This window comes from Ambystoma mexicanum, chromosome 10 (assembly GCF_040938575.1).
Source record: "Ambystoma mexicanum isolate Mex_15411 chromosome 10, UKY_AmexF1_1, whole genome shotgun sequence".
In the NCBI taxonomy this organism is placed as follows: Eukaryota; Metazoa; Chordata; class Amphibia; order Caudata; family Ambystomatidae; genus Ambystoma; species Ambystoma mexicanum.
This window is the reverse complement of record NC_090932.1, coordinates 1,632,700,863-1,632,715,904: the sequence shown is the minus strand read 5'-3', so window position 1 is coordinate 1,632,715,904 and position 15,042 is coordinate 1,632,700,863. Positions and strand designations below refer to the sequence as shown.

Below are 15,042 nucleotides of genomic sequence, written 5' to 3'. Positions count from 1 at the left end.
ACCTTTTATAGTTGTTCTTGGAGTGTGTACTTTCATGCACCTTTACAGAGCAATGTCTGAACAAAACTGCTGATGTTAATGTTCCTTCATGTTTTAAGACCGTAAAGAGCTTTGTAATCTGAGGCGAAATCAGGGACTTACCATGGTGGAAGAGCAAAGGACGACTGCGAGATCCAGAAAAACCAGAATACCAGGTCTCTCCGCCAGGGCCATGAGCAAGGTTGGAATTTCCAGAATAGTTCTCCCAAGTCCCCCGAACCAAGCGCAGAGACATAACTGCATTACTAAAAAAATATTCATCCCTTTCACATTTTCCCGTGCCTAGCTCACCAGGTATTCATGCAGGCATCAATATCAATATCACAAATGGTTGTCCTGATAGGTCCGTTCGAGAGCACAGTAGTGTGCATTCACGGTTTCTTTTTTTGACATTAAATGTCTAAGTTACCAGCATTCATAGATATATAAAAAATTGATTACATGGCCCGCGGTAGCGGCCGTGTATTTATGGTTAAGTTGCTAAACTCATAGGAAGAGCACTTTTTCGGTGGCTTATAACTTCGCTCCCCCTGGAGGAATCCTCACCAAACTTTTCAAAAAAAGTATATGTTCAGGGCTGAATTTTTTTCACCAAGTTGGGGGAGGTTTCGTGCGGGGCGGGCAAAGATATAGGGAGGGTCCCAAAATAATGTTTTTTCCATAGACTGAATGGGAAAAAACTTTGTGCATGGCTAAAGGCCGAACGGCTGGACGGATTTTCACCAAATGTGCGGCAGGAGCGGTGGCTTGGGTCAGAAAGCGTGCTTGTGTGCGTTTGGTGGAAATCCAACCAGTACTTTTGTTGCAAAGAACTGAAATCTACGTCCCAAAAAATGTGTGATATCCGAGTCCGCTACGCGTATCCATTTCCCTGTTCGCTCCGCGGACAGACGTGTCATTGGCTCGCGGTACAGCATGCTGTCGGAGAAGTTTGGACGCGGCCGGTGGTTGGCTGGAGGGAAGCGTGGTGTACGTCAACATTTTTTGGGAGGCGGCGGCGGGTCTGGAAAATATACTGTATGGAATGCGTTGGCGGCAAGAAGGGAGGGAACAGGTGGGGGGGTGAGAAGTGCTTAATGTGACATATCTAGGCGAGTAGTGTGTGTGGTGATTGGAGGCAGCCGTCGCAACAGCCCCATAGCTTATGCCGCAACCTGTTTGCGGTGACCTCTTTTCATGGTGAGTGGTGGTAAGTGAATTGCAGAAGGGGAGTGATTTGCACATGACATAGGGTGGGTGGAAGCTCGGGTGGCTGTACTCTGCGGATGGAATGTGGTAGTTGGCGACTTGGTGGCATGCATGGGTGAATAAAGGTGTGGTGCGTCTGTGGAAGATTGGACTATTGAGTGCATGGGCGAAGGCCGTAGGATGTAGGGCATGCACTCAAGAGCATAGGGCTGCAACATACCCACCGCAGGAACGCATGTTTGACTCTGCATTCGGTACAGGGTGGTGCTTTTATAGTGTGGTATGTGCAGATTGGTTGCAATAGGGCTAGTGTTGCAACCAGAATGTGGGTAGGTTGGCAGTGACCCGGTACTTTGTGAATGGAAGTGGGGGCGCCCACAGTAAGTGAATGAAAGCGCACAGGGTTGCAGGAGATCGTGCCTTTGCACATTATGTTCACTGTTGCAATTCGTTGCCGCATAGCTTCATGGCGGTGCGTAGGTTGGGTAGGAGTGTTGGTGGCAGTGGTGTGTATGTGGATGGTCGTAGTGGGTGACATGCATGGTGGCATTACGTTGCTGTGGGTGTGTTCACGGCCTATGCTGTGTGCAGATATCTACAAGTAAGCCCAATGTTGTGAAAATGTTGTGGTTAGTGACAATGCTTTGTGAATGGCTGTGGGTGGCTGTGGGTAGCTGTGGGTAGCGGAGGCTGTGGTGTGTGTGGATTCTGGCAATAGCGACCCGTTTTCATGCATGGATGTTTTGTTTGTGCGTAATGTTAACTGCCCACATGAGCGTTATGTTAAGTGGTGCAATTTGGTGTTGCATAGCACCATGGCGCTGTACAGGCTGGGTAGGGTGGCAGTGGTGTGTATGTGGATTGTCGTACTTGCTGACATTATGACATACATGGTGGCATCACGTTGCTGTGGTTGTGTTCAAGGCCTAGACTATTGGATGCATGGCTGAAGGCCGTATGCCATGCATTCAAGAGGCTAGGCCTTGAGGACACACATGGCAGTAATGCATTTTTTAATGTGCATCAGTTAGAGGGCGGTGACATAGAAGGAAAGGTTGTGGAGCACATTTCAGCTATTACAGCCCAGTGTTGCAAACAGATTGTGGGTAGGTTGGAAGTGGCACAATACTTTGTGAATGGAAGCGGGTACGCCCATAGTATGTGATTGAAAGTGTACAGGGATGCAGGAGAGATTGTTTTGTTTGTACATTATGGTAACTGTTGCAATTTGTTGCTGCATGGCGGTGTGCTGTGTTTGTAGATGCTGCAGTGAAAAGTCACGCAGTGCGGGCTCTGGGTGCAGTGTTTGCATACTGTCAGTATGGTAAAGGGTATGGGTGAAGGGCAGCTTAGATGTGCTTAGATAGTGCACTATGTTCACAATGCCTGCAGTATGGCCAATGTTTTAAACATTTTGTGGTTATGTTGGCAGTGACACAATACCTTCTGAGTGGAATTCGGTAAAACAATAGTATGTGAATGAAAGGGCGTAGGGGTGCCGGAAACAGTGTAATGTTTATACATTATGGTAACGGTGTGCATGTACATTGCGGTGTGGAGGCTGGTTAGGAGTTCTGGTACCAGTGGTTCGTATGTGCATAGTGGTAATTGGTGACATGCATGATTGCATTACGTTGTAGGGAATGTGTGCAAGGAGCACACCCACTGGAGCAATGCAGGTTTAATAGTGCATGAGGCACAGGGTGGTGATCTTTGGAGAACGGGTGTGAGGCACATTGTCAATGTGCTACAGCACTACAAGTGCGCGTATATTGTGCATTCCATGGTTATGGTGATAGTTGCAACATGCTACAGTATTTGGTGTGCAGCAGGAGATGGTTCAGTGAGAAGTTGTGCAGTGTGGCCACAGGGTGCAGTGTGTACGTAATGCGAGTATGAGGTGGGTATGGTTGAAGTGCAGCTTATATGTGGTTGGTTACTATGCTGTGTGCAGATTCATTGAAGTAGGCCCAATATTGTGCAGCTGTTGTGAATAGGTTGCCAGTGACACAATACTTTGTGAATGACAGTGTGTAGGGGTGATGCAGGCTGTGGTATGGTAGTGGATTCTGCCAAGTGTGACATGTTTTCGTGAATGGGTGTTTTATGGTGTGTGGGGAGTTAGGAGGAAGTACCCCTACATATGTTACGTTTGTGCATAATGGTAGGTGCCCACATGGTCGCTTGCTTGGATGTATAGTGTTGTGGTGGGTGTGCAAAGGGCTGCAATGTTGTGTGCATGGCCAAAGGTGTGCTTGGTACGTCTTAGGATCTTTGTGGATGCTGCAATCATGCTTTATTTAGCAGAGGTTTCTGGTGGAGGGGCTTTGAAATGAAACGGAACATGTACTGTGAGTGTTCAACAGTAAATGTGGAGTGCTGTATAGAAATGACAGTGTGCAATGCACAGGTTTTCTATGTAATTGCTGCATGCTTGTTTGAAAATATGACAGCACCCAATGGGGGAGTGCTGCACAAAATTGACTGTGCATAGGGAAGAAGTATTGTCTCAGCTTTACTGGGCCGTGGCCCTCACTGTAGATGGGAAAGCACACATGCACATCCTGCCATTATGAGCAGGGTGGAAAGGGAAATGGAATTGTGGGAAATAGGCAAGTAGGACTTTAGGGCGTGGTTCACAGGAAAGGCGGTTCCATTTCCTCCCAATACTGTGTTGTGAGGGTAGTCAAGATAGAGAGACGCACAGTGCTCATCGTCAGTGATACCTGTGTGTGCCATCTGCACAGGTGTTGTGTGCAAAGAAGCGCTGCTGGTAATTTCGGGTTGGAAGGAGCGGACGCTCTGTGGTGCTGTCAGGGTGACTGCAGTATCGGCGGGATGCGTCGCCTTTGCAGATATGTGGCATCCATCACGAACGTTGACTTTGTCGTGCTGCACTATGGAAGTCTACATTTGGGTTACATGTCGTGTGGAAGATTAATCCGTCACCTGAAGAGGTTGCTGACCGCAGTGATGCGTATTTTTCCTACTGCGAAGGTTGTTTACTCATGCATAACACCAAGAGGAGTTTGGGTCCATGGCGGTGTAATTTGTCCGCAGGCAGAGGTCGGAAGGTGTGCTATGAACAGAATTATGCGCGAGTTTATGCAGACGGCTGGCATGTTCTCCAACCTCTATGAGATCAAGAGGTTGCAAAATATGCGGTGGTTCCGTAGAAATGGCATTTATTTGAGCGTCATTGGCAATGCCGTTTTCTTTTACAGTGTGCAAGAAGCATTGACCAGAATGTTGTAAAAATGTGACGTGAGGCAAACAAACGCATATAAAGAGAAAATAAAATTAAAAAGTTGCTGGCATGCCGTCACAAAAAAATAAATAAATAACACCTTAATACATCTAAGCTGGAAGACTGAATCCCCTACCCAGTTTGATATGGTTTTACTACCCCACACTATGACGAAAAGGTAGTGCATAACGCTGTACTTTCAGGATTACACGTGCCACATCCAGGGTGGCTATGTGGATGTACAAAGATGGAGAAATCGTGCATACTTTCATTGAACTTTGTAGTGGACGTGCTTTGGAACAGCGTTGTACAAGAGTGACAGTGTTGGATGATGGCGGCTTTGATGCAACTGGTGGATGCGTGTGTGCCCATTTACGCGTAACCCAATGAAGTAGAGCTGCAGATATCATATTACAAAGGCAAGAAGGACTGCTCCAGCTTTACAGGGGTGCGGCCCTCGCGCTACTTTGGGAGGCGAACATGCCAAAATGTGCCCTTTGCATCGCCTTGCCCAATGGCAGTGTGGGGATTATCCAATTAGGTAGTGTGGGTGTGGTTAACAGGAAGGGGATATGTAACTGTTGTTCTGCGTACTGAGGGTGGCTGACACGGCGAAACGCATTGTGTTGACTGTAGGTGATCCTTTTGTCATATATCTGCACAACTATGCCCTGCAAAGACACTGACTGCAATTTTCCTTTAAAGAGTGGACACATCGTGGAACGCTGTGTACGAGTGCAATTTCGCTGATATGGATGCACTTTGTAAAGACCTCACCACTTTTCCAGTAGTAGATGACATTGTCATCCATTACGGCGGCATGCATATGGGTTGCCTGGCTTGCTTAGATTTGTGCCATAGACTGAGGAGATTGCTGAATGTCGTGAGGACGCTCGTTTCCACCGCCAATGTGCTTTTCTCATCCATAATACCACAAAGAGTATGGCCTACTGCTCATGGTGGTTGTTCCGAGCCAGACTGAGGAAGGGGTCTCATCAACAGAAGCATGTATACTTTTTCATACTTTTTTGTCCGCTCGTGGAATGTTCTTCTGCAACAATTACCTCAGTTGTGGAAATGCGGAGTGTTTCCAAGAAAATGGCATTTTGTTGTCACCCTTTGGCAATGCAGTTTTGTTTGCTCGTCTAGAGGCTGCGGTGGAGTTTACTGTACTAATGTGAGCAGAAGAACTCACAAAAGCTAATGAAAACCGAAAAAAAGGTGTTTGCGTAGAAGCATATGAAAAAAAAAACACAACCGGCTCTTTGAAGAGTCGTCCCTTACCATGAACTACCCCTAACCTGGTTTCAAGTTATCCCCCCATGCCCGCACGCAGTGTGAAAGCTACATCTGGGGATTTTGCGAATGGGGGCCACGAACATTAACTGTTGGGATTGTCCAATCACATGCTTAGGGTGTGTGCCAATAGGAAGAGGGACTCCTGCTTCACTCGGGCCCGGCCCTCAACGTACTTGGGGACTCGCACATGACACATTTGGCACTTCTCACCATGCTGGCCTATGGAAATGGGACTGCAGCGATTGTCCCATCAGGTGGTGCTCAGGGTGTGCGTCACAAGAAAGCGCATCAATACAAAGAAGGACTCCTCCTGCTGTACTGGGGCGTGGCCCGCGCGGTACTTGCAAAAAGGCATGTGCCACATTCTGTGCTTTTTAGCATACTGGCCAATGGAAATGGGACTATGGCCTTTGGCCAATCAGGTGCTCAGGTTGTACTTTCAGGAAAGAGCTCCAATAGGGAGAAGGAATCCTCCTGTCTCACCGGGGCGCGGCCCTCGCGCTCATTGGAGAAAGGCACGTGGCACATTTTGGGCTTCTCATCATGGTGGCCAATGGAAATGAGACTATGGATTTTGGCCAATCAGGTGCTCTGGGTGTGCGTCACAGGAAAGGGCGGCATTCACTTTTTCTATTACTTTGTGTACTGCGTCTGGCAAACATGGCAAGACGCACAGTTTTCGTCATGGTGGATGACTTTGTGGAAGATCTGTGCGTGTATGCCGTCCAAGAAAACTTGTCTGGCAATTTCGGTTTGGAGGGAGTGGATGCTTTGTGGTGTAGTGTCGAATCGTGCTGTTTCGGCAGACTGCTTCTAGAATGTTGACGCGTGGCCTTTTCGGCAACTGTACATTTTGTGATTGTGCACTGGAGCCTTCTTTTTAGGTTACATGCCTTGTTCCCGTGTGTTTAGTCAACTGAAGATTATGATGAAAGCAGTGCAGCACATTTTTCCTACTGCCAAGGTGCTTTTCTCATGTATACCCCCGAGAATAGTGTGGAAGTATTCCAAGGATTCCTGTCGCCAGCCATAGGTCAGAAGTGGTCTCATCAACAGAAGCATGTGTGACTTCTTGAGTGCTGCTGGGATGTTGTCTTGTCAGAATGGGAACATTGGTTCGCGATACATACACCTTTTCAAGGCAAATGGCATGTCTTTGTCACACAGTGGCAATTAAATGTTGTTTCACTATCTACTCACTGCAGTGAAGATCCTATTATAAGAATGTGAGCTGATGTTGAAAACACACATTTACGTATGAAGACCGCAAAAATAGTGTTTCCATGTAAGCTACCTTTACAACAAAAAAAGGTTCTTTTAAGAGCCACCACACCGAACGACGTCCGCTCCTCTGCTTGAAAGTTATTCCCACACACCTGCGCGTGCCAAGCAGAAAAAGTCAGCGAATATTGCGATAGTTGCAGGGTGGCACATGCTACATATGCCTCTTTCGCAGATGACGGCCATAGATATGGGCCTGCAGAGGCTACGGGATTGGGCAATAAAGTTTGTGGGTGTGGGGTGTGCGGACAAACTGTGGTACACAATGTATTTGTCGACAGAAATGCAGAGGGTGTGGTTATGGCTGTGTGTTTCACGAGGCACAGAGTGCAGGTTTTAGGGGATTCCGACATACATTGAGTGAAAGTGAATGGAAAACACTGTGCAGTGGCTACTCATTTTGTAATCTATCATGTGCATGTGTAGTGCTATGGAATAGATGCAAGGAAGTACCAGATTTTGGTTTCTCTGTGTGACACTTTGGTGACAGTAAATCATGCAGATATTGCTGTTCATTGTGCAGGGAAAATTGTGCAACATGTTACACAACTTCAAGTGCCGTTTGCGATGAAGGAGGCACTGCGTTTGTTTCCGATCTCTTGCATACGTTTCTATTGCATTATGCAGCCACTGATGTGGCAGCGTCATTTTCTATTTGGTTCGTGAATGCAGACAGCGTGGTACATTGCAAAGAAGAGTATTTGTGGCTTTGTTCGATATGTGCCAATGGCATCCTTTGTCCATGTGACTGACGTTTCACAGCATAAATACTTTTCCCCAGCTATAACGTTTTTCTTATCCGGATTTTTGCACACTCCATCTAAATTGGCTTGGTGCCCTTCTTGAAAGTAGTGTCATTTTTTGTACTTAGTGTTGCGCTGTGGCGCTCTTGAAAACGCCCTGGAACACCTACAAAAAACTCCTTGTACAGCAACCCCCTTTGTAAGAGATTGAACTACAGTGTTTCCCACACTGCCATGCCTCCCGCCCTACATGTGTGCATTGGCAATTCTGTGTTGATCTGTGAAAGGTGCTTTCTTTATTTACCCTTTTCCCTTTCACAGTTCATTTTAATTTATTATGGTGTTTTCACACACGCCACAGAAGGAATGGCAGAAAGGTCGGGTACAGAAGGGGCAGCACCTGTCTGGATATACTATAGGGGACGTGCCGGAAGATGGAATTATTGAGTGGTCCTCACCTACATGGATACCAGTCATTGTAATGCTCCCAAAAAGACTGTTCCCACGCCGTTCCAAGTACCTTCCCTCTGTACAGTATTGCGTTGCAGTACATGCACAATACAATGCCCTTTGCCGGGTAAGCGTCTGTAGCGCGGCATATGGTTTGCAAAGGTTGTTTTACAGCTCCGCTGCCCTACAGGAGTGCCCCTTTTGTTGCCCCTAGCAGATGTGCAAAATGCTGTACATGAAAGTACCCTATGTAATTGCTGGAAGGGCGGTAGCCTGCCCACTGGTCCCTTGTGCTTTGTTTTCAGTTGTCACATGCAGTAGACTTTCTAGCTGGCACTAAGGTTGTTTGCGCTCTGCATATTTCGCTATTTCCTTACTTGCCTTTACTTGCACTAGTGAGGAAGTTGCAGCAGCTTTGCCATTTTGCAGACTAAGTATAAACTGTCCCACCTGCAGTTACATATTTTCTTCAAATGTACGACCGGCAGGCGACCTCTTGATACTTTCTGTCACACCGCTGAGTGCAGACACAATGTATTTGTTTCACGGGTCATGGAAAGGCAAGCAGCAGATAAATGAAAGTAATGCGACATTTCACACGGCCAGATGACAATGCAGGTTGCTTTTCCTTGTTTAACAGTGGCCGTTATACAGTTAGGAGTACTGCAGCCACACATTGGCAGGTTTGCAGAGCCACCCACGAAGTTGGCAGCAGTACTTTAAATGTGGTAGCCTACTGCATGATTCTGTAGGGCTGCGACAGGGGTGGTGTTACCAGCATGCAGTGGATGACCTATGCATGGGTCTAGGTGTGGAACGGAAACACGTGCGGTTCCACAACACTTAAAAGTGCATTCAAAGATGCGGCCATGCGGCCACTAATGGAGTCCTACGGATACTTGCAGTGTGATTGCACATCCGCCAACCAGGTGCAGTGTCCCTAGGAAACGTCCATATTGCTCATTTTTACTCATGTCTGCCAGTACTGTGCGGCACAGATTTATCATGCCCTCTTAACAAAAAAAAGAGAGCCTACTGCCACACTACACAACATTTACTATATACATCTATAATTGATACCATACGCCAACACTATTCGGAAAAGTAAGGGGTAGCGCAAAAGGATACATATACCAGACAATTTGCTCTTTCCACACGTTTATCATGTGGGCAGCCAAGGAATTAGTAACAAACTGTTGTTAACGAGACGTTATGGTTATGTTGCCGAATGAAATACCTATCTTCTTTACAGAAAGCCCTATGCTAAAGCAACGCTCTGCTTACAGTGCCCTACTAAAAACTTATGAAATTCACTAACAAAAACATTGTTAAAGGGACGTTATGGTTAAGTTACACTAGCAAAAACATATGAAATTCTATTGAAAAACGTTACAGGGACAGAATTCGACAGTTATGGTAAGCTAAGCAACCATAACTCGCGCCACCACCCTGCACTGCTAAGGCTAACATCCATAATATCAAACAATGACATCTGTAATGTCATTGATGACATCACTGATGACATCACATCTGAAATTATTTTTGATGTAAAGTCTCTACAAGGGGTTGTGTTTATAATATTGGTAACATGATGTCAGGGGGGATTGTATAATGTTAAAGATGTAATAACTAGCTAACAATTCAAGGCTTACTACACACTTGTGCTAGTACAAAGTATAAATGTGAAGACCCACAATGGTTTATGGTCTTTCCATCGAAGGAAATGCATTTTTCCATCGATGAAAATCCATAGAATGCTATTGCATCGAAATGCTATCTTTTACATGTAAAAGTGCATTTCCATCGAAACCAGACCATCGAAAATATAAATGGACTGGTTTCTATGGAAATGCACTTTTTCATGTAAAAGTTAGCATTTCAATGCATTTATTTTCTACATTAAAACATTACATGGAGCGGTCTAGTACTGAAAGGTTGGCACTGGCCAGCTCCTTGTAACGTTTTAATTTTTTTTTTGTATATTGGGGTTAGGGGAGGATCCCCCAACCAACCAAACCCCACGCCCACCCTCTAACCCTAACCTAATCCTTAATCTAACCCTAACCCCTAATCATAACCCTAATCTAACCCCAGCCTCACCCTAACCCCAACCCAAACCCAAACCCTAATCTAACCCTTGATCTAACCCTAGCCCCAACCCTAACCCCTAACCCTAGTTTCGAATATACCATCAAATTATAGTCAATGAAAAGGCATTTCTATGGAAATGCCTTACCATCGAATTATATCCAACGAAAAGCATTAGATGAAACAGATTTCGATGGAATGACCAGATACCCCCACAATGCAAACAAATTAGAGGCAAATACATGGAAACTAAAGTAAGGAAAAAAGAAACAGCATCATCAGAAAATGTTAATAGCATTAAAGTTTATTTTCATGTATACAAATGAATTGTGTGTTTGAGGCCTGCCTATTGGCCCATGTATGTGCACCATGAGCTGAGGCCAACCCCTAAGGAAATTACTTTAAGAACATATGAAATGGTTAACGTATAGATATACAGCACCTTTTGAATTTTAATATTCTGACTGTGACCAAAACAGGCCTAGATATTTCAGTGACCATAAAAAAGTGGGCCACATATGTGATGTCATCAATGACATTTGTGATGTCATCTGTGATGTCATGGGTGTTAGTCTCAGCAGTGCAGGGTGGTGGCACGAGTAATGGCTGCTTAGCTTACCATAACTGTCGAATTTCAGGGTTTTTTCGGTTTTACCTGTAACCATACCGTCCCTGTAACATTTTTCCACAGAATTTCATCGGATTTTGCTAGTGCAACTTAACCATAACATCCCTTTAACAATGTTTTTCTTAGTGAATATATATATATGTAAGGAGCCTTGGTCTATCAATCCCTGACCTCTTTTTTTCTTTTCTGTGATTTATTTAGAGGAAATACTTTTCTCTTCCAAGATTCAAACATACAGTGGTACAATAAAACGCAGAGCATTTAAAACTGCATGCTCTTCTAATTTTTCATATACTCCAAAATTCATATATGGTTTCATATGTTAAATTCTAAATCTAACAGCACATGAAGAAGCATGAATCAAAATGCATGAATTCAGTATACATACAGTCACACAAGGTATATTATGTCGCCACATTACATGAAGAGATTCCTGAACAGCTGTACGTAGCATAACCATTTCACATTGTGTGTAAATCTAAAAACACATAAAAATACAGTAGTGCCTCTTCTATTTTGGCATTTCTATGGCCCACGTGTTTGTGGGTCTGAGCCCTGGTGGGTTTCTCAAAGATGAAGCCTGGGAGTTTCTATGTAGGTCGAAGACACTAATTAGTAGTTGGAGAATCTGGGCAGAATTATGTGTTTTGGGACCCTGTCTCTTCTTTCGACGTTTCGGCAGGTTTTAGGGTGGCCTGCCTTCATCTGGGCCTGATTGGTGGAGCCCCTTATATTTAAATCCTTCATCTGTGGTCTACTCAAGGGTGCTTCAAATATATTCAATAGCGTTCAATAAGAGGGACTTCCATGTGGGAGTGTGAGAGCATGTTACGATGCAGAATTAATCTCCTGTCTCCAGTTCCTCAGTGGCTCTGACAGTCCCTAATCGTCGAACTCTTGAAACATGGCAGAGATTCAGTGGCAGAGACACCGGGAACAGATCAACTAGGACAGCGATTGTGGTATCGCTGCAAGTCAGGGTCTGAATGGGCTGCTGGATCGCGGTGGCGTTTCAATATCAAACCTATATCCCCAATAAGACAGCACAAACTTTAGTCATCACTCTCTATCGAAACAAAACACTCAATGACATGTTCACCGCTGTCGAGCCACAGGCTCCAAAAGACAAGACTTCAGCAACAATAAATTTGAACAGTTAGAAACTATTTACAAAAAGAAATGGTGAGGAAATTAAGACTTTGAAAAAAAGTCATAAGAACCACAAGAGGCCCAATGATATGTATTTTTTTATCATATGAGGAAGAGGATAGTAAAGCTCTAAATGAACAGCAAGAACTTTTAGTTTCAACTTCACAAAGGTACAGTATAAAGGTTATTTTGTTGGGCAATGGGGAGATTGTTCCCGAGCTTTGCGGCAATGGCATAAAAGCTTGAGCGTCCTGCAGTCTTTCGAGTGAAGCTAGGTACTCTGAGGAAGTGGCAGTTTGTGAAGCTTAGTAGCGTGGGGGTGTGTATTTTTCCACACAACGTGAGAAGTAACCCGAGGCAGTGTTGGCGAGGCACCTGTGTGCGATGGACAGAGTCTTGAATTTGATTCACTCACTGATCGGAAGCCAGTGGCCATCTTTTCTGGCTTCTGAGACATGGTGGTATTTTGAATAGTGTGTAGTTTGCACAAGTTAGCTCAGAGGTACCTGCAAAGAGGGTGTTGCAGTAGTCCAGTTTGGCTCCCATGATGGCTCTGGCGAGGCTGTTTTTTGTGGTGAGGAAGGGCTTGCAGGCAATGAGTAGTTTGGAGCTAGAATCTACTTGGCATGAGAGGTCGAGGGTAGCGTTTAGGTAGATGCCAAAGGTTTTGGCTGCAGGGGAGGTTTGGATTAGGTTTCTGTCTATGTTGATGGCTTTGTAAGCTAAATCCATGTTGCAGAGTGTAGTGTGCGAGCCTACGATGAGTATCTCGGTTTTGTCATCGTTTAGACCTAGCTGGTGGGTCGCCTTCCAGTTTTGGATGATGTGGTAGACTGAATTTATGGCTGCAACGTCTTGGTGGTAGGTGCCTGAGAGTTGGAGGAGGATTTGGGTGTCATTGGCATAATTTGTGTAGGATATTCTAAGGGCATCCAGGTGAGGGGTTTCGTATAAATTGTATATAGAGTGGGGGAGATGCACAATCCTACTGGGACGCCGTAGGTTCCAGTCTGCAGCATTAGGAGAGAAGTTGGCTTTTGTAATGAGTTGGTTCCAAAGTGTCTGGTAGTCAACAAGGTTGAACGCTGTTAAGTCCAGCATGAGGAGCAGGAAAAGTTTGCCAGTCTCTTTGATGTCGTCAATTGGTTTTTCAGGTGCAGCAAGGTGGTTTCAGATGACAGATTGCTTGGTGACAGTTACACAAGCATTATAATTGCAAGATGACAGAGGCATACAAAGATATGATTGCTAGATGACAGAGGCAGACACACGGATAGGATTTCTAGATGACAAAGGCACAAAATGATATTTGTTTAAAGTGAACATGCACAAAAATGACATTTAAATGAATGATAGGACTAATAGATGAAAGAAGAAAGCAAGGATATGATGCACACCTATTCAAACAAGGACACGATCAGTGGATCTTTGATGGCATAAGGACATGCCTAAGGGGTGTTTGTTGATATAAGACTGAAAGGTTGAGAATCCAGACGTGCATACTGGTTTCATTAGAATCAAGTAATAATTAATTCAAATTTGGACATTCAATCAGATGGGCTTTTCAAAATGTAAAAAAGAATATTTTTGGAAATAGAAAGACTAACTAATCATCATCAAAATATTCTTTATTCGGAATAGTGCCATGAAAGAGCATCATATAAATGCATATACATACGAACAAAGAAGTACATTTTCATAATAGTATAATGAATAAAAGCATTTTTTTTTAAAATCAGATGAATGATGGACAATCAATAAAAACTGCAAATTCATAAGCTTTAAAATATGGGATATAATTATGATAAAACAACGAGCCCAGGGCATATTATGGCACCATTTAAAAACGATTGCAGCCCCTTCCACGAGTGGGAGAATCAATATGGAGGACTAATATGACCACAACAGAAACAGTATAAGAGAAGGTCGTCAATTATGTGCCGTACTGTTACATTAAATCTTGGGTCTTTTGCACTATGCCCGATAAATAAAAGGTAGCCACTAACGCAACAACATCCAGGTCTTGGGTGGAGGTCAGATAACTGCGTCAGTGACAGTTGTTATACCGGCCTCCCTTAGGATGGGTTTTATAAAGAGGCACCTAAAGCTCCTGAGACTGGTGCAGAAGAACAGAAAGTGGCAGAGGGTCTTGCCTTCCAAATTGCACAAAGGGCATCATTCCAATTGTTAAGGGACCCAAAAGTTTGTCTATGAGGCTAGCCTCAATGTGCCGAGGTGGAAATCGCCATATAAGGCTCTTGCATAAGATGATTCATTATGGTCTAAATATGCCTCAAAGCCACATTCAAGCTTTCTCTAGATATTGGTCTCCCAACCTCAGGTTTATTGCAGTCACTGTTCATATGTTCTCTTCTACAGGAAATCTTTGCTTCCTTGACTCTGGTTAACGCGGCTTTGTTGATGAGCTCAGGATGGGCCCAAACTAAGCAAATGAACAACAACTTCACAAAATATCTCCAATCCTGGGTTCGAACACAACTTTAGCCCAAAAAAAGATGAGGGCATTAGGAGTCCCTCAAGATAGCGGGTACAATTTCTTAAGGAATGCATTCTCTCCAATGATCAAGTTCGGGGTGCTTGCATAGCGCTAGATTTCTGCCCCATCGGGGCAGGCAGCATGACCCGCTTACTATATAATTCAATGGGAGGGGAGGTAGCTCTTCTACCTTGACAAGCATGAAAACCTAATGTCCCCCTAAATTAGACAGATTTGTACATGCTTTGTCTACATGGAGGACCAAAAGCCATTTTTGTTAAATCTGACCACCAAGTAATCATTGAATATCACCTGCTCGGGCACAAATCCCTTAACAATGGCCATAATTCATTGTTTTGCAAATGCAGGGCTAAATACCATGTATTTGGTCTTTCCTGTGTTAAGGGTAAGCCCAAGCTCGCCACGAATGACA

The 15,042-nt window shown here is 44.6% G+C and overlaps 1 protein-coding gene across 1 annotated transcript in view; it reads right to left on the bottom strand.

The window, feature by feature from the left end:
* Positions 1–15,042, bottom strand: part of TXNRD2 (thioredoxin reductase 2) — a 1,379,521-nt gene that overhangs the window by 1,325,362 nt on the left and 39,117 nt on the right. The gene's annotated exons all lie outside the window — the stretch shown is intronic.